The sequence below is a fragment of the Sphaerodactylus townsendi genome, linkage group LG13, assembly GCF_021028975.2.
Source record: "Sphaerodactylus townsendi isolate TG3544 linkage group LG13, MPM_Stown_v2.3, whole genome shotgun sequence".
NCBI lineage: Eukaryota > Metazoa > Chordata > Lepidosauria > Squamata > Sphaerodactylidae > Sphaerodactylus > Sphaerodactylus townsendi.
Window position 1 is genome coordinate 47,606,704 of NC_059437.1, and position 20,088 is coordinate 47,626,791.

Here is a 20,088-nt window from a genome sequence, read left to right on the forward strand (position 1 = left end):
TTGCTACGCCTTTGTGTTCAGAGAGTGTATCTGTAAATACCAGTTGGTTGAAGGTGGCAACAGGGTGAAAGGCTGGTCTTTATACACTGTTCCACAGAAAGATGATGGTATGGTCAGTCAAGGTGCAGCAGTGTAAATACAGAAGACCTGGGTTAGTGCGAAACAAACTGAAGTATTTCCTCTCGATCTTCACTCAGTACCTTCACAGAAACAGGCAGCCATGTGAAGGGAGAAACTGGGATAAACTAGACCCGGATTGTAAGATACCAATTGTAACCTGGTATAATTGTGCCGTGCAATCTCAGGTCTAATCCAGGAGAGCTCCTTTTACATTCTTACCTTGTTAAGGAAATATATTTTGAGAAAGGTTCTGTGTTCTGGTTTGATTTGTTTGTTGAACTTTCGTTGTACTCTTCAGGCAAAATTGACCGTTGAAATGGTTTACAGCAATTTAAAACCAATATAGATTACAAGAATGTTTTTTTTAGAAAATATTCTGGGCATGTGTTTCTTAGCCACATCTATATCTAGGCATGATGAAAAGGTAATTGCCTGCTTCCTTTTCTCTGTCTTCTCTTTTCTCTGTCTTCCCTAGCATTTCTCTGTCTTCCCTTTTCTCTGTCTTCTCTAGCTGATGGCAGTTCATGAGGGACCCAAGTCAAGCCTAGGCACTGTGCAAGGAGGTGTGGCTATTTCTATTTCTTCCTCTGCATTCAAGAAATGCTTACCTGCCGGTTGTCCCTACCAGGCAACCTTTTTGTGATTATATTGTCTCTGGACTTGGAGGGTCGACTTAGCTATCAAGGAGTTCAATTGGTGTAGTCCACTTTTGGATTTGTTATAGCATACCATGCAGAGGTGGGATCCAGCAGGTTCTCACAGGTTCCCGAGAGTAGGTTACTAATTATTTGTGTGTGCCGAGAGGGGGTTACTAATTGGTGATTTTGCCACGTGATTTTGCCTTAGTTACACCTCTCCTCTCAGCAGTAGCGCGCAGAACTTGAAGCAGTCTAGCAGGAGGTGCACCAGCGTGCGTGGCAGCCTGCGCCTGTGTGCATTCGTTTCCCGCCCAAGGACCGGCGCAGCGGCTGCGTCCTTGCCACAGCCCCGCCCAGGAATACCCCGCCTGGCCACGCCCCCGTCGTTACCCACCCAGCCCCATTGGCGCTACGCCACAGTTTGAATCCCACCACCATGGGAACCTGTTACTAAAATTTTTGGATCCCACCACTGATACCATGCCTTAGAGTTCGTTATTTGCCCTGTCATGTGAGTCCTGTTTCATTGTTTGTGGCTTGTTCTATGCTGTCTGGTTGCACTTTCACAACCTGCAGTCAGGCCTTGAGTCTCAATGAGAAAAGCAGATTAGAAATAAAGTAAATTAAAACAAATAACTATTCCTCTCCAAAAGTAAAAGGCAGAATCCTGTGGCAGAACATGCATGAATTGTGCACTGAGTGAATAAAATTCCTTCCTCCTTGTTGCTCATTTTCCTGGCTATTCTTTTTTTTTGTGTGGTCTGAGAGCATTTTAAAAGTTGGAGTGGCAGAATACATAGAACCACAGAAACCCCTGCAAGTAAACTTAACTTGCAAATCCAGTTCTGATCACAACTCTTGTGCATGTGGAATAAGGCATCTATTTATAAGAAAAGGCACAGGGTAATGGGGAACTCTCAACTGTGGCTGATATTCATCTGACCTGCATCTCACCTGTTTGGTGACCTTCTGGCAGGTAAAAGATCTGCCGTAGCCTTCCACCTGCATCCTCACCTTTGGGTGTATTGCAGTGCAGCTCCTTCAGCTTCAAACACTAATCCTTCTCTTAGATCAGATATAAGGTAATCTTCCTTTACAAGTGAAAACACAATAGGTATCCTCTGCCAAGCATACTGTAATCCAGCTCTATCAAACTGGGTCCTTGCAAACATCGCACACTTTCTTTGGGTTGTTTTCTGCTGACAGCTAATCTAGGAATCCTTTCCTGTCCCGAAACCCCACAACTGCCCCAGAATTTATGTACAGCATTCTTCTTTAATCGCCTGCCCCACAAATGAGCCCATTACTGGTGATAGAAAGTCCCACCAAATCACAGTCAGCTTAGGGTAACCTCATGAGAGGCAAACAGGTTTGCCCTTTCCCTGGCAATGTTATGGAATATTCTATCCAGAAATACTCACAAACAGGACGGGTCAGCAGTAAGCAGTTTATTGGAAGCATGGATGCAAAACGTGGAGAGAGAAGCAGTTCCGGCGCCTCTCTGGGGTCTGCGTCGCAGCCCAGCTCAATATTAAGGCTCCTACTCTGTCCCCGCGGCCCCCTCCTTAGGTCACGGGGCTCACAATCTACCAATCTGCTTCTCACGCATCTCCCTAGACACATTGGGGACTTTCCACATGCAGGATGTAGCTAAGCAAGCATAGCATACTTTCAGTAGGAAATTGGCTAATTCTATATGTGGCACAAACATGGGGCAACATCCCGTTTTTCTAACTACCACAGGCTTAGTTCCCTGTTCTTTTCTTCTCTTAGTTCCTCTTTTCCCTCTGCCTCACATCTGTGACCGATACACCCAGCTAAATTTCTCAGGTATTTTTCCATATCAATCCCATTTCAATTTTTCCCATATCAGCAATGCTTTTTTTTTTGTCCACACTAAGCAGACAAAAATAGCCAGAACAGTTCTTTTTAAAACATCTGCAAGAAGTTTTATTTGTGCTGTGCAGAAAGGACCTCTGTGCTAAGGCAGAAGGGAAGGCTTTAAAACGCAACCTGGCTTCCGACCCTGGTATCCGCATGAGTTCGAGGAAGTGGTGACCCTTCCTGATTAAATATGTTGTCCTCATTCAGTCCCGGCTTCTGCTGCCCATTCATATACAGTCTAATTTGCTGTATCACAGAGTACCTCTGGAGAGAAAAAAGAAAAGAAAAGAGAACTCTTTAATGCAGCCGTGAGCCTGCCTGCTTTCCATCACACGCTATTTAAATATGCGCTCTGCGTGTCCGTCATTGGCAAATACAATTCCAGTGGTGCAAGGAATTAATTGAGGGCATTCCAGAAGAGCTGTAGGCCGTGCTGCGAATGAAAGTGGTAATTAACAAATGCTTTCCCGGGTGGTGTGATCAGGGAGTTGATCGAAGCTGCCTTCACACTTAGATTGCATCCCTCCTGTGGGCCGGGGAATCACCGCTGGAGGCCTGTCCTTGCAGGAACGGCCAATGATCCCCCCAGTTCACATATGCAGTGTCATGCAGTGAATTTCTGCCATGTGGCTGTCCCGATTGCATGTCCCCTGCTTGCTTGGCGAGAGAGAGCCAATGAGAGAGGATGCAAAAGATTGACCTAAATAATAATAGTCATGATAGTGATCATGATTTAAAAAGTGTGGATAATTGAGGTAGCAATGCCCAGTAACAGCAGGGTTGAATAAAAAGAACCGGAAGAGATGAGTAAATACCAGGATCTGAGGATCAAGAGATTATGGCACAAACCAGCAGTTGTGGTTCCAGTGATTATTGGCACACTAGGTGCCATGCCCAAAAACTCTGGGTGGTGCTTGAACTGTCTACATCTTGATAAGATGTCCCTCTATCAATTACAAGAGGCCACATTGCTTGGAGCCACAAGAATACTTTGCCGATATATCACGATATCCTATGTGTTAGGATTTGCAAGTGTCTGTCACAATCCTGACAACGAGGGGTTAACTGTATGCGTGTTTATTAGCTTGTGAGGTCAGTGTCTTGCTATCAGTTCATTGATTAGTCATTGGGCAGTTAATCCACATTGCTTATGTGAGGCAGAGCACGTAGGTCAGAGGTTATAAAGTTAACTATGTTTCTTTGTCTCACTCACACTCTCTCACACTGAGCACATTGCTCACACACTGTTCTTTTTCTTTGCTACCTGTAAGATGGATTCACCTTAAGAGGTGAATGCCTAGGGCACATGTGGGCTCACATGTGCCTAAGTTCTGTAACTAAGTTTGTACTAGAATAGTAAGGATTTGTTATGTTTATTCCATGTGTACCCTACCCTGATTTAGTTAAGTAAAGTTTCTTTTTATAATCACAGCAAAAGTCTCCTAGTCTTTCCTCTCACTCTGCTTATTACCCAAATAAGGAAACAATTCCCCAACACTATGTTCTTGGGAAGAACCAGATGCATAGAAAGGCCAACTCTGGCCGAAGATCTGGTGGCTGTGATTGATGATAACGATGACGATGCGCTGTCACGTTTTATGGGCTTTTTCAGCTTTTGAACTGGAGCTCAGACTGTCTGCTCGCCCCACCCACACCACCGCCACCATCGTTGCCCAGGTCCACATGGACTTGGGACATGGCGGTGGGAGGAGTAGAGCTTCAACTGAAGCTCTCCCCGCCATCATTTTTCAGGTCCACACAAACTGAGGTGGAGGAGTGGGGAATCAAACCTGGTTCTCCAGATTAGAATCCACCTGCTCTTAACCACTACACCACGCTGGCTCCCGCCCTCCCTGGCCAAGGCATAAACCTTTAAAAAAGCAGCCGAGCGTGGCTGATTTGGATCAGGGCTACAGTGGTGGCCACAGAAAGACCCAGAAGACTGGAATTGTCGTACCACGTCCCCCTCTATAGGGCAGCGCAGAATAATAACTCTCCCTCGGTGTTCGCTACAAATTCACTACAAATGCCATCCTGTTGGTTGCTGTGTAGGATTATGTCCTGTAAAAGGTGTCTGGCTCAAGCTGTGCTCCCTAACTCTAACTTTTCAAACAGACAATGGAAATGCGTATGTAGTCAAGGAATTGGGAGGACTGATCTCATGTTGTGGGAGACGCGGGACTACCGCTCAAAATGGCAGCCCTGTGTTAGCCTCTCCCCCTCCCTTCTGTAATGTGTGGAATAACTTACCATTAGGCATCAAAATGCTGAACATTTCTCTGCATCCACCAGCAGAAGCCAAGAAAGTAAAATAGGACTGGAGAAAAGCACAGGATAATTGTATTCAGTGCAGTGGAGGGGAAACAGGGGTACGACACAGGGCTGCCGTTTTCAGCGGAAGGCTCGTGTTTCTTACAGCGTAGAACTCTGCCCACTGTTGCCAACACACACTCTTTCCTCCATCCGCTTGTTTTTAAAGCCACCTTCCAGCATCCATAGTCTCCGAAACACCTTTTAAACCTGTCAATTGAGTGGTGCTTTTAACAAACAAACAACAAACGGGCTTCTACTCCGAGGGCCATAAACAGCTTCCTAAAGCAAGAGGGAGAGAGTTATTAATTACATTGCCTAATGAACTCATTTGGCTTCTTTCCCAGCTTCCAAAAGAACACTCATACCAGCTTGGGATACTGTTGTTTCCTGGTAATTATGTTTATATGGAAAGTTAATTTTTGTTTTCATAAATTGATTTGAGGCTTCTGGAAGCTATTTGGAGATAATTAACTCGGCCCACACAGACCTGTAGGAAAACGCCTGTTTGTTCGTCTTATGAGGTTGCACTCGATGCAAAGTATGGGGGCAGGGGGAAGAGCCGAGAAATATGGTTGCATTCAATTGGTCATCTCCTTCCAGAATCAAACCTACATGGGCTGCTTCAAAAGAAGGATTTTGATTTGGGCTGACTTTAAAGACTCGTTTAAATCAAAACCTTCAGTTCTGGAATAAAGAAGAAGAAGAAGAAGAAGAAGAAGAGGAGGAGGAGGAGGAGGAGGAGGAGGAGTTTGGATTTATATCCCCCTTTTCTCTCCTGTAAGGAAACTCAAAGAGGCTTACAGTCTCTTTTTTCCTTCCCCCCCTCTACAACAAACACGCGGTGAGGTGGGTGGGGCTGAGAGAGCTCTGAAGACTGTGACTAGCCCAAGGTCACCTAGCTGGCATGTGTTGGAGTACACAAGCTAATCTGGTTCACCAGATAAACCTGCACAGCTCAAGAGGAAGAGTGGGGAATCAAGCCCGGTTCTCCAGATTAGAGTGCATCTGCTCTTAACCACTACACCACACTTACATTTCATGACTGATGTCCTACCACTCCACCCAGCAAAGTCTGGAGCCTTCCTCCAACTTAAAGAACCTCCCTTTGATTTATGTAGCTCTTCTACTTTGGCAGTATGCAGAAATGCAAACTGGTGAGTTTCCACGTGAATCTCTGGAGCCTTCAACAAAATATCAGCCCACAATATCACTTTTGAATGCTGCTGAATCCCAAATATTTTGCGGTTGTGTTTGTATAGTGTGAGCTAACTCTGATTTATAAAAACTAGTTTTTAAAATCTGGATTCTAGTTCTGTGGTTTCTTTTCCTTACTGGGTTTCTGAAACACTAGCATATTAAAAAAGGGTCAGCTCAAATGATGCAATTAAATTAAATCAAAACAATCAATACAGACAATTCTTAAATAGCAGCATAAATCTCCAGCATAAAACCACTAATAATACAGGGTCTCTAAGCATGTGCAGAGTGTACTCCCTCCCAGCTAGCTCATTCAGTAACCCTTGTTCATGTTGCAGCCAATCGCAATCATGAAGAAAATAACTTGCATTTGTTGAGTCATGAGCAAAGTATTAACAGCTTGTAGATCTGCATACTTGAATATAGCCCTCTTCCAGGCTAATTTCATGAAGTTGTTGTGAAGATAAAATGGGAGAGAGAAAAACCATGGGCACTGCCAGTGGTGGGATCCAAAAATTTTAGTAACAGGTTCCCATGGTGGTGGGATTCAAACTGTGGCGTAGCGCCAATGGGGCTGGGCGGGGCATGACGGGGGCGTGGCCGGGCATTCCTGGGCGGGGCTGTGGCAAGGACGCAGCTGCTGCGCCGGTCCTTGGGCGGGAAACGAATGCAGGCAGGGGCAGGCTGCCACGCACGCCGGTGCACCTCCTGCTAGACTGCTTCAAGTTCTGCGCACTACTGCTGAGAGGAGGGGGGTAACTAAGGCAAAAATCACGTGGCAAAATCACCAATTAGTAACCCCCTCTCGGCACACACAAATAATTAGTAACCTACTCTCGGGAACCTGTGAGAACCTGCTGGATCCCACCTCTGGGCACTGCCCTGAGCTCCTTGAAGGAAAAATCGGATACAACTGTACTACTACTACCTGAAGAAGAGTTTGGATTTATATCCCGTTTTTCTCAACCGTAAGGAGTCTTAAAGTGGCTTACAAACTCCTGTCCTGCCACAGGCACCTGGTGAGGCAGGTGGGATTGAGAGAGTTCAGAGAGAACTGTGACCAGCCCAAGGTTACCCAGCAGGCTTCATGCGGAGGAGCAGGGAAATAAATCCAGATAAGACTCTGTCATTGATGTGGAGGAGTGGGAATCAAACCTGGTTCACCAGATTAGAGCCTAACACCCTTAACTGCCACCACCACCACTATAGGATTATTACTACTGCTAGAAGTAGTAGTAGTTAAAAAGTCCCTTCTGATTCAGCTTTGTAAATTTGGACCTGCGTTGTTTATTCTTCAAGAGACTGTGAGCAATAGAGTTCCTAATGCAGGACTTGCAGCTGAACGTAGCTCTCTGACAACTGTACCTCTAGGATGGATATGCTCGCATCTGAAGAAGAAGAGTTTGGATTTATATCCCTCCTTTCTCTCCTGCAGGAGACTCAAAGGGGCTTACAATCTCCTTGTCCTTCCCCCCTCACAACAAACACCCTGTGAGGTGGGTGGGGCTGAGAGAGCTCCGAGAAGCTGTGACTAGCCCAAGGTCGCCCAGCTGGCGTGTGTGGGAGTGTACAGGCTAATCTGAATTCCCCAGATAAGCCTCCACAGCTCAGGCGGCAGAGCTGGGAATCAAACCCAGTTCCTCCAGATTAGATACACAAGCTCTTAACCTCCTACGCCACTGCTGCTGCTAGTTATATTGTCAGGTGTGCGTGGGAAAACATCTGAGATGTGCACCTTAAAACGGCAAACGTGCGACCCTAAGAGATTTAAATGGAGATTCTGTCCCTTTAGGAACTAGCAAGGGCAGTTTCATTCCTCTGGGCTGTCATTAGCTTTATTAAACATGACCTGAATTCCCACATGCCCTCCCTTACATTTCACAGAGGTCACAGATGAGCTCCGGAACAGATTATGGGCTGCTGGCCAAAACTCAGAGCCGCTGACTTGCTTTTCAGCAGGCTGCATGCAAAGGGGCTGGCTGGTATCCCAAGGTTATCATACATTTCCCTCGTGGACCCCCATGCATAATGAATTTGCTCATTAACAGATTGATTGGGAGGACGAAGTTCAGTGCAGAGTCCCAGAGCATGTTTCCAGGTTCCTTGAGAGACCCGTGATTGATGAGTTAATGGTGCCCAGATCTTCAACCTGCAGCTCAGCAGGGGCGCTTGAATGAAACCACCTTCTGGTGTTTGGACTTCTCTTGAACATTCCTTTCCCCCCATTAATGAATTTGTGTGTGTTGGATTCAGAGCTACCCAGATTCTCCTGTAGTTTAAATGTTTGAACGACTTCTCCTCCCCACCTTTTGGGTAGAGTGAAATTTTCTCTACTCTCAAACATCAAATTTATGCAAATGTTCACAATCTATTATTATTATTATTATTATTATTATTATTATTATTATTATTATTATTATTATTATTATTACTACTACTACTACTACTACTACTACTACTACTACTACTACTACTACTACTACTACTACTACTACTACTACTACTACTTGTATACCGCCCTCCCTCGGAGGGCTCAGAGCGGTGGAAAACAAAAAACATGAATAGAGCACAGATAAAATCAATAAATACTGAAATTAATTAATAATACTTATGGCTCTATACTCATTAAAACTAACCCCAGTAAAATGCAGCTACCAAATATCAAGCGCAACAGATGGCGACCTAGTATCGGATCCCCTAAAAGAGGGGGGGGAGGGGGGCGGCAGGATCCACTGATGTTATGAGGAGGGGGGGCATCAGCGGCCGGCCTCCCCAAAGGCCCAGTGGAACAGCTCAGTCTTGCAAGCCCTGCGGAACTCATTAAGATCCCGCAGGGCTCGCACAGCTGGAGGAAGAGCGTTCCACCAGGCAGGGGCCAGAGCCTTAAAAGCTCTGGCCCAGGTGGAGGCCCGCCGCATCATTGAGGGGCCAGGGATCACCAGCAAATTAGCCTCTGCTGAACGCAGAGGCCGATTAGGGACATATGGGGCAAGACGGTCTTGCTTGCTCCGACTTCCCCTGCCTTTGATATGCTGTTTCCCAAAGCCGTTTTTCTCCAGTTTTTTTTTTTTGGGGGGGGGGGGGCAGAAGGTAATCTAAGCATGTTATCATGCCATTTGATGAGAAGGTACTCATTTTCAAGAATCCCTTCCACATTGACACTATTTTTTAAAATGAACTTCTCATACATGTTGTTTTCCTGCAATACCACTGGAGACTCTGGGGGAGGAGCTTTTAAACACACTGAAAATTGCTATAGTACTATAACATTATGGCACTGGTATGCTATAATGCTAGAACAATTACTCATGTATTAACAACACTCTCCACTCCCCGCTGCTCTCCAGTAGCAAGGCAGGGAATAAACTGTTGGAGGAAAGTACACTGAAAAGTCCCATGAGAAAGCTAAGTTGTGACCACGTGTGCGTCAGTATTTGCAGTGACAATGAATGAAAAATGGAGACTCTTCACAGTTTGATGCAGCCTGTCACCGATTTCATTTTGTGTCATGATTGGTCAGAATGATCCAATCTTTTCCTGTCCTTAGTTCCATAAGAGGAGTGACTTAGAGCTGGTTCACATATACACAATGGAATTCCCCCATCCTTGTGGTCTCACTACTCTGCTGAGCAGGCAATTATTTAACTAGGCAGTTAAATCAGTCATTAATCATATAAATCACTCTTAAATGCCATGTTTTTTACCATTCCATATTTGGGGTGCTGTGTGGTTTCCAGGCTGTGTGGTTTCCTCTGAAGATGCCAGCCACAGATGCAGGCGAAACGTCAGGAGAGAATGCTGCTAGAACACGGCCATACAGCCCGGAAACCACACAGCACCCCAGTGATTCCGGCCGTGAAAGCCTTCGACAATACATTCCCTATTTGTTAGCATCCCTAGTGGCTGCCCATCCCTTTGGACCGGCAGTGTTTTCATGTGCACGGTTTTGCCCAGCAGGCTTCATGTGGAGGAATGAGGAAACAAATCCAGTTCACCAGATAAGCCTCTGCCACTCAGGAGGAGAAGTGGGGAATCAAACCTGGTTCTCCAGATAAGACAGAAGAATCCGGATTCATACCCCCTTTTTATCAACTGTAAGGAGTCTCAAAGTGGCTTAGAAACTCCTTCCCTTCCTCTCTCCACAACAGACACCTTGTGATGTAGGTGTTTGGAGAGAGTTTGGAGAGAAGTTTGGCCAGTCCGAGGTCACCCAGCAGGAATGTAGGAGTGGAGAAACAAATCCAGTTCACCAGATTAGTGTCTGCCACTCATATGGGGCAGTGGGGAATCAAACCCAGATCTCCAGATTAGAGTCCACCGCTCTAGACCACTACACCACAGTGGCCGCAAGATTTGCATGCGAGGGTATGGACGTAGCCTTAAGTTAATACAATTATACCTCAGTAGGCAAGTATCAGTTTTGAAAAAGCATCAGAAATGATGACATCAGAGACTTCTGAATTTACCCTTCTCCAGCCTCAGTTCAAGTCCTTGCCACCCCGAGCAAAAGATACTTGTAGCAGAATCGTGGCGGGAGACGGAGCGCTGCATCTCGCAACCAGCCTGCATACGCTCTCATCAATTTTAGAGTTGTCGATTTGCATTTTTACACTCCCCGTCTCCCGGGCGAATTCCCAGGTTTACTGTTCTGTGAGTTACATCCAGTGCTTCAGTCGGAAAGGGGAGGAAAATTTTGCATATCAAAAGAGAGCATGCTGGAACAACAGCCTCGGATGAGATCAGAAAGCGAACTTCCAGAAGATACTTGTAGCGTTTCATCTGCAATTCATGTCACTATAAAAGCAGCGGTGTATGTTATTCAGAATGGGGCTGCTTATTTCAAAGGCTGATTTTTCATTACCCCCCCTCCCCCCCCTTTCGCCTTTATTCAGACATGAACGGAACACATCTAGCTCCATACAAATGTATTCACACTTTGGCTAGACTGCCTCTACAACTGCAAACTTCAGCCAGGCTTCCAACTTCTGTTTGCCAACAAAACAATATCTTATGTATCAGGCCATGAGTCGCTGCACACAGATGAGTTCTCTTAGCTTGGAGGGAGTCCTCCCTCCACCAAAAAAAATCTCCTTGAGCATGGGCAGAATGTCTTTCTTTTTGAAGGCTATATGCTTTTGTCTGTCTGGTGTTTTATAGGGGTGCCTGGAATCAAATGCCCTGAGGCCTGCCAGAGAAGCAGTGATTCTCTATTACCATGGCTGCAAAATGGTCCATGATATTCCTTATACTGAGAAGAAGAAGAAGAAGAAGAAGAAGAAGAAGAAGAAGAAGAAGAAGAAGAAGAAGAAGAAGAAGAAGAAGAAGAAGAAGATGATAAGAACATAAGAACATAAGAACATAAGAACAAGCCAGCTGGATCAGACCAGAGTCCATCTAGTCCAGCTCTCTGCTACTCGCAGTGGCCCACCAGGTGCCTTTGGGAGCTCACATGTAGGATGTGAACGCAATGGCCTTCTGTGGCTGTTGCTCCCGATCACCTGGTCTGTTAAGGCATTTGCAATCTCAGATCAAGGAGGATCAAGATTGGTAGCCATAAATCGACTTCTCCTCCATAAATCTGTCCAAGCCCCTTTTAAAGCTATCCAGGTTAGTGGCCATCACCACCTCCTGTGTGCATATTCCAAACACCAATCACACGCTATAGCGTGAAGAAGTGTTTTCCTTTTATTAGTCCTAATTCTTCCCCCCAGCATTTTCAATGAATGCCCGCGGGTTCTAGTATTGTGAGAAAGAGAGAAAAATTTCACTCTGTCAGCATCATTTCTACCCCATGCATAATTTTGTAGACTTCAATCCATATCCCCCCCTCAGCCCAGCCTCCACTCCAAGCTAAAAGGAGTCCCAAACGCGGCAGCCTCTCCTCATAGGGAAGGTGCTCCAGTCCCTCAATCATCCTTGTTGCCCTTCTCTGCACTTTTTCTATCTCCTCAATATCCTTTTTTGAAGATGCGGCGACCAGAACTGGACACAGTACTCCAAGTGCGGTCGCACCACTGCTTTATATAAGGGCATGACAATCTTTGCAGTTTTATTCTCAATTCCTTTTCTAATGATCCCCAGCATAGAGTTTGCCTTTTTCACAGTTGCCATGCATTGAGTTGACATTCCCATGGAACTATCAACTAAGACGCCTAAATCCCTTTCCTGGTCTGTGACTGATAGTACTGACCCCTGTAGCGTGTATGTGAAGTTTGGATTTTTTGCCCCTATGTGCATCACTTTACATTTTGCTACATTGAACTGCATTTGCCATTTCTGAGCCCACTCACCTAATTTATCAAGGTCCGCTTGGAGCTCTTCGCAATCCTTTGTGGTTCTCACCACCCTACATAATTTGGTATCATCTGCAAACTTGGCCACCACGCTACCCACCCCTACTTCCAGGTCCCAAAACGGATCCTTGGGGGACACCACTCCCGACATCTCTCCATTGTGAGAACTTCCCATTTACACCCACTCTTTGTTTTCCTGTTTCTCAACCAGTTTTTAATCCATAGGAGGACTTCCCCTCTTATTCCTTGATTGCTGAGTTTTCTCAACAGTCTCTGGTGAGGAACTTTGTCAAAAGCCTTTTGGAAATCCAAGTAGACAATGTCCACCGGTTCACCCCTGTCCACATGCCTGTTTACACCCTCAAAGAACTCTAGTAAGTTTGTAAGACAGGATTTGCCTCTGCAAAAGCCATGCTGACTCTTTCTCAGCAGGTCTTGCTTTTCTACATGTTTTATAATGTTATCTTTAATGATAGATTCTACTAATTTACCAGGAACAGATGTCAAACTGACTGGCCTGTAATTTCCCGGGTCCCCCCTAGATCCTCTCTTAAAGATTGGTGTGACATTGGCCATCTTCCAGTCTTCAGGGATGGAGCCTGATTTCAGGGATAAGTTGCATATTAAAGTGAGAAGATCAGCAATTTCATGCTTGAGCTCTTTAAGAACTCTTGGGTGAATGCAATCTGGGCCATGATGATTTTGGATTTATATCCCACCTTTCTCTCCTGTACGGATATTCAATGTGGCCTACCAGCTCCCTTCCTCTCCCCACAACAGACACCTTGTGAGACAGGTGGGGCTGAGAGAGCACCAAAGAACTGCGACTCGCCCAAAGTCACCAAGCTGCCATGTGCTGGAGTGCACAAGCTAATCTGGTTCACCAGACAAACCTCCACAACTCAAGTGGCAAAGCAGGGAATCAACCCTGTTCTCCTGATTAGAGTGCACCTGCTCTTAACCACTACGCCACGAAGCTGAGGAAGTTTGCAAATCGCCGACATAAGAAGCGGTCGCATAGTGGTGGATACAGTTGTGGCATCCATGGCAGGGTTGGAAAAATTGTGACTTCCTCTTTGGCGGCTTACTCTATAAGTTCTCTCTTTCGCCTCCCAAACTGACGACGTGATTCTCCCTGAAAAACAGTATTTGACATGCTGCACCGACCTTATTGACAGATCTGATACAACTCGGGCCATTTCTTCCAGTGGGTAGGTAGGTGAATGATCCATTCCTCCTGAACATTGATTTTTCTGTCCTTGTATTTTTGGAATTTATGGAACCTGATGCATGAAAGGGCAGATTCGATTTCCAGGCCCTTGAAAGACTTAAGTGGTTAGTATTTTACATCCTTTCCACCCACCTGTCCACCATTTAAAAATAAAAGACAGTCAGCTTGACAAGCCAATGGCAGTAAATGAAAACCCTGTGTCTGAATATGTAATTGCTGGAAGGCATTTTTCAGTGAGAATGATGTGGGATCCCCCCCCCCCCCACACACTCTTTTTGTTCATCAGAGACATTTCTGAGATTGTGGAAGCATTAACAATTTTCTATTTTTGTTCAGTTGACAAATTTTGTATAGAATGGCATCCTTGTGCCACAATATGGTGCCTTTAGAGAACATATCCAACCTGTGCTGTGCCGCCTGCACTGGCTTCCAGTTGAGTTCCAAATCATTCATAAGGTATGGGTGCTTACCTTTAAGGCCTTACGCGGCCTGGGACCTTCGTACCTTCGGGACCGTCTTACCCCTTATGTCCCTACACGGCCTCTACGTTCGTTAGAGGCCAATTTACTGGTGGTCCCTGGCCCCTCGATGATGCGGCTGGCCTCTACCCGGGCCAGGGCTTTTACAGCCCTGGCCCCTGCCTGGTGGAACACGCTACCACCAGCTATCCGGGCCCTGCGGGATCTTGGAGAGTTCCGCAGGGCCTGTAAGACCGAATTGTTCCACCGGGCGTTTGGAGGGGCCGGCCGCTGATGCCCCCCTCCTTTCCCTTACATTCTGGGTTCTTTGCTTCTCTGTTTTATTTTCCAGGGTGGATCTATGAAGTTCTGTTTTTATGATTGGATGCCAATGTAGCATTATTGATTGCTGTTTTAATGGGGTTTTATTGTAATTATTGTTTTATTGTGTTGTTCACCGCCCAGAGCCCTTCGGGGGAGGGGCGGTATATAAAACCAATTATAAATAAATAAAATAAATAAATATTCAGTTCACTTCTGCCTTCTCTCTTGTTCCACATTACCAACTCTTGCGTGCGCACTGAGAGACACATCAGTCTTGGCATGATAGTGTATATCACTGTATTGAGATTCTTTTTTTTTTTCTGTGTGGTTTTACTCCACGCAGGAGCATGAATAAAACATTGCCACAAAAAGCATCTTAATGCAATCCTAGGTGAAATCACGTCAAGACTGCTATTTTGCACATGGACGGGGAGGAAAATATGTCAGGGATCCAAAGGGACAGAAGGCTAAATTATTTGTGCATGTTCCAATTTCAGAATTAAGAAACTGCCCATGCTACGTGAGGATTCAAGAGAAGTAGAAATGCATGTTCACAAGACAAAAGGAATCCGTTACTCCCTATTTTCCTTGTAATAGTGGTGTTAACTGTTTCCGAAAGGTATCAAAGTATCTAAGAAGGCAGAGAATAGAACTGGGGCTTGTTTCGGGTGTGGGACCCATGGATTCACAGGTAGTATAGATGCTGCAAAAAGAAAACCTCTGTGTGGCTCAATGAACAATGTTAAAACTATACCTTTAATAGAAATAATTAAAAACTCTATATCAAAAGACCACAATACCAACAATAAAGAAAAATACAATGTGGATGACACATTGCAAACAAAAAGGGGATCCCAAAATATATACTTAGAACTCAAAGTCTCTGTATAAATGATGGCTCCTCCTCCTCCTCCTCCTCCTCCTCCTCCTCCTCCTCCTCCTCCTCCTCCTCCTCCTCCTCCTCCTCCTCCTCCTCCCCTCCTCCTCCTCCACCTCCTCCTCCTCCTCCTCCTCCTCCTCCTCCTCCACCTCCTCCTCCTCCTCCTCCTCCACCCCCCCCCCCTCCCCCTCCTCCCCCCCCCACCACCACCACCCCCTCCTCCTCCTCCTCCTCCTCCTCCTCCTCCCCCTCCTCCTCCCTCCTCCTCCTCCCTCTCTCCTCCCTCCCCCTCCCTCCTTCTCCGCCTTCCTCCTCCTCCTCCTCCTCCACCTCCTCCTCCTCCTCCTCCTCCTCCCCCTCCTCCCCCCCCCCCTCCTCCTCCTCCTCCTCCTCCTCCTCCTCCTCCCCCCTCCTCCTCCTTCCTCCACCTCCCCTCCTCCCTCCACCTCCTCCTCCCTCCCTCCACCTCTCCTCCCACCTCCCTCCTCCTCCCTCCCTCCTCCCTCCCTCCTCCAAACATCCTCCAAATGTTAGAATGTGAGAAGAATTTAATGCTTCTGAGATGTTTACAATTGACAGGCATCCAAATCTGCAGGAGCTGACATTACTAATTTAAAATTACACCTCACGTCTCCACTGTGCCTTTTGCACGTGGTTCCCGTCTTGTCGCGTGTGTCGCCTGATGACATTTCATTTCAGCAGCCCTTTTCCACTCGGGTTACGGGACCTCGCCTTATTGTCTTTTCTGAAAGGCAGCTTCTGGTGCATTAGATATGCAAGCAAAATCTATCCTGCGTGTCATTTCAAATCAGGTTCAGCGAGAGGACTGGTAACAAATTCTGATTGTAGACAAATGACTCCAGATTGCAGCTCAAAATCCTGATGTTCCAAGCAGCCCTGAAACATGTTCTCATCGATTAAAAACCACTCTTGCAGACGGCAAGCAACCCCTAGACACCACTACGAGCACCCTCCGTCTCTCCGACTCTCTGTTTTGGCCTAGAGGGAATACGCCTGTTCTTCAAACAGAGCGTATGAACACCAGGCAGCTGCTGCGAAATCTTCCTTCCCTTTCAGATCTGTGATGATAAAGTCTGTACAAAAGGGGGAAAATATATAAATTGCATTCTGCTTTAAGACAGAGAAGGTTTTGGATGTTAGCTGCTGTCATTTTGAGCTGATTGATTCTTTTTAGAGAAATTCACAGCTTCAGCTGTCTCTGTGTGAGTCCTCCTAGAGGGCTACTGAACACAACTCTCTTACTGGCACAATTCCAGACTGTGTTTAAACATTTACTGAACTCTCCCGTTGAACCAAGTAGGACTTAACCGTCTTGAACTTTGCTAAAGTTTGCCTGTTGTGTTTCCTGCTGTCTTTTCAGTGGTACTGTTGTGGTAGTTTGCAGCAGTTTAGAACACTGGTGCTTTCTGCACAAATCTCCTAAAATGTTAGGAAAATGTTTTCAGTCCCGTCCCTCTTCAGTATGATATACGTCCGCACGCACCCACTTGAAATGATTCATGGCTGATTCATGGCCACTGTGACATGTTGCTGCTTCGTGCTTCACAACTTTGTGCTGTGATTCTCCATCCTTTGTATAATCGATTCCTTGAAGATTATCCCCCAAACAAAAACTCACAGAAATAATGAAACACACAGGCAAGGGGGAACGGCGAGTGAATTCACAAAATGGCACCAAGGAGAAAGTTCGGGGCGGCAGAGAAGCGTGGAAAAAGTTTTAAAGAGACCGCACAGCAGTGAAGCCATTTTGAAAACACTTCAGCCTAAAGAATAATTTTTAAAGAGATTCACTGAAAACGTTTTGAGGCTGGTACTAAAACATTTTCAAAACCAAGGGATGGGGGGAACAATGCAGAACTCCATGGAGGAAACGTTTTATTTCCTGCCTCAGGAAATAACGTTTTACAAGGTTTGTGAGAAAAGGGACACTGTGAGGCCGGAGAGAAGAGAGGCAATCCTGCAGAGATGAAAGCCCCAGACCACTCAAAGCAGAAGAAGAAGAAGAAGAAGAAGAAGAAGAAGAAGAAGAAGAAGAAGAAGAAGAAGGAGAAGGAGAAGGAGAAGGAGAAGGAGAAGAAGAAGAAGAAGAAGAAGAAGAAGAAGAAGAAGAAGAAGAAGAAGAAGAAGAAGAAGAAGAAGAAGAAGAAGAAGAAGAAGAAGAAGAAGAAGAAGAAGAGTAGGAGAAGGAGTTTGGATTTATACCATGCCTTTCTCTCCTGTAAGGAGATTCAAGGTGGCTTACAAACTCCTTTCCCTTCCTTTCCCCACAACAGACACCTTGTGAGGTAGGTGGGGCTGAGAGAGCTCTCAAAGAACTGTGACTAGCCCAAGATCACCCAGAAAAAATGTAGAAGTGTGGAAACACATCTGGCTCGCCAGATAAGGCTCTGCCACTCAGGGGGAGGAATGTGGAATCAAACCCAGTTCTCCAGATTAGAATCCACCTGCTCTTAACCACTGCACCACACTGTCGATTTAAAGCTTAAATCCAAAACCTTGAACTTGTCTTGTAACTCCACAATTCCAGTATAAAGCTGAAATGGGGGTTTTGGTGGGAAACCTAACGTAACATGATTCACATTATATTGTCAAAGGCTTTCACGGCCGGAATCACTGGGGTGCTGTGTGGTTTCCAGGCTGTATGGCTGTGTTCTAGCAGCATTCTCTCCTGACGTTTCGCCTGCATCTGTGGCTGGCATCTTCAGATCCTCTGAAGCCACAGATGCAGCCCGGAAACCACATAGCACCCCAATGATTCACATTGTTCTTAAAACAAAAAAAAAAACAAGAAAAAGGGGAGCATTTAATTTTGACACCCACTCTCTCCCTGCTTTCCAACGGTACAGACCAGCAAGCAATCTAGCACTTGGTTTTCCTATACATTTCCGTCCCCATCCTTGCAAAATCTATTTTTTTTCATTGTGATGTAACTTATTTATCATGCAAACTCTTCCATTAGCATTCTGCCAAGGACCTGAGCCAAAAAACCTCATAACAGGACATTCAAATGCAGACTAGAGCTCCAGCCAGCTGCAGATTTTTATGGGCTTTAGTACAGGGTGTTTATTTGGCTGTAACTGTATTGCGACTCCCTGCTGTCATGAGAAATGTCCTCATGGTAACAGTGGTTTGACAATGGAACCAATTAACTAATGGGGTGGGTTCCATCTTGCCAGACATTTCCAAAGAGAGGATGGACAGCCATCTGTCAAGATGGCTGCAGCTTTGGATTCCCTGTATTGAGCAGCGGGTTGAAATGGACGGCCCCATACAAATCTAGGGCTCTCTAACCTTTTCAACTGTGGCTCATTTTCTCCCAGCTATTCCAGTCATCTTCCTTCACCCCAGTGACAGACCCCGTCTCCTTCTTCCAATTATGGTGTGCTTTCTTTCATTCCTTTTGGTCTGTAGCATCCAGTGTTCTTAAAGGGAGCAAGGAAGTCTGGCAGCCAAGTTGCAGAAGTCTTTGAGCTGATTGCAAAGGGAGCTTGGGAAAAGCAGTAAAAACCCCATTCTCGTGTGATCAGCTTCCTCAGATGCCTGGGGATTTTTCTTATTGGGAAATAGGAGATCAGCCTGATGTCTCTTAGTGGTGTATCTAGGGGGGGGGGACAGAGGGGGCCAATGCCCCAGGCACCTCTTGCAAGAATCACGTGGGGGCCCTTTCCCCCTGTGCCCCTGCTCACCTGGCCCACCTGCCACTTGACTGGGCAGCCCACCACTCACAGCTTACCTGGCCGCTGCTCATCCATTGGAGAGGTAGGCTAGAGGTTGAGAGGGCATTCTTTCCCTCCACCACTTCCCAGGGCCAGTTTTGGGATGAGGGCACACATTTTTTTTTGGTGGGGTACAATTTCAGAACTTGCCATGGGTGCCATTTTCTGAAGGTATGCCACTGGTGTCTCTAATCAGGGGTAGTCTCTCTGTGGATCTGTGGGTCTTTATGGGTTCTCAATCATGCCAACCCTGCAGTAAATCTCTGAATCCCACTGCTGGGACCCAACATCAAGAGAAAGCCTTGGCCTCTATCCCTTGTTGGTTGGCCTTCCAGACTAACTAGTTGCCCATTGAGTGAGTCAGGATGCTGGAATAGATGGACCACTGATCTGATCCAGTGGGGCTCTCCTGATGTCCTAATGAAGACCCCGGCCTCTCTGTCCTGTTATTGGCTCTCCAAAGGAGCTGTTGGCCACTGAGTGAGACAGAATGCTGAACTAGATAGACCACTAGTCTGAACCAGCAGAATTCTTCTTATGTTCTTATAAAGGCCTTGGCCTGTTGTTGGACCCCCGGAGAAGACCACTGGCCATAGCATGAAACAGGATGCTGGTCTAGATGGGCTGCTCTGATCAGTGGTGGGATCCAAAAATTTTAGCAACAGGTTCCCATGGTGGTGGGATTCAAACTGTGGCGTAGTGCCAATGGGGCTGGGTGGGGCATGACAGGGGCGTGGCCGGGCATTCTGGGGCGGGGCATTCCTGGCCGGGGCTGTGGCAAGGACACAGCCACTGTGCCGGTCCTTGGGCAGGAAACGAATGCACGCAGGCGCAGGGTGCCACGCACGCCGGTGCACCTCCTGCTAGACTGCTTCAAGTTCTGCGTGCTACTGCTGAGAGGGGGGCATAACTAAGGCAAAAATCACGTGGCAAAAACACCAATTAGTAACCCCCTCTCGGCACCCACAAATAATTAGTAACCTACTCTTGGGAACCTGTGAGAACCTGCTGGA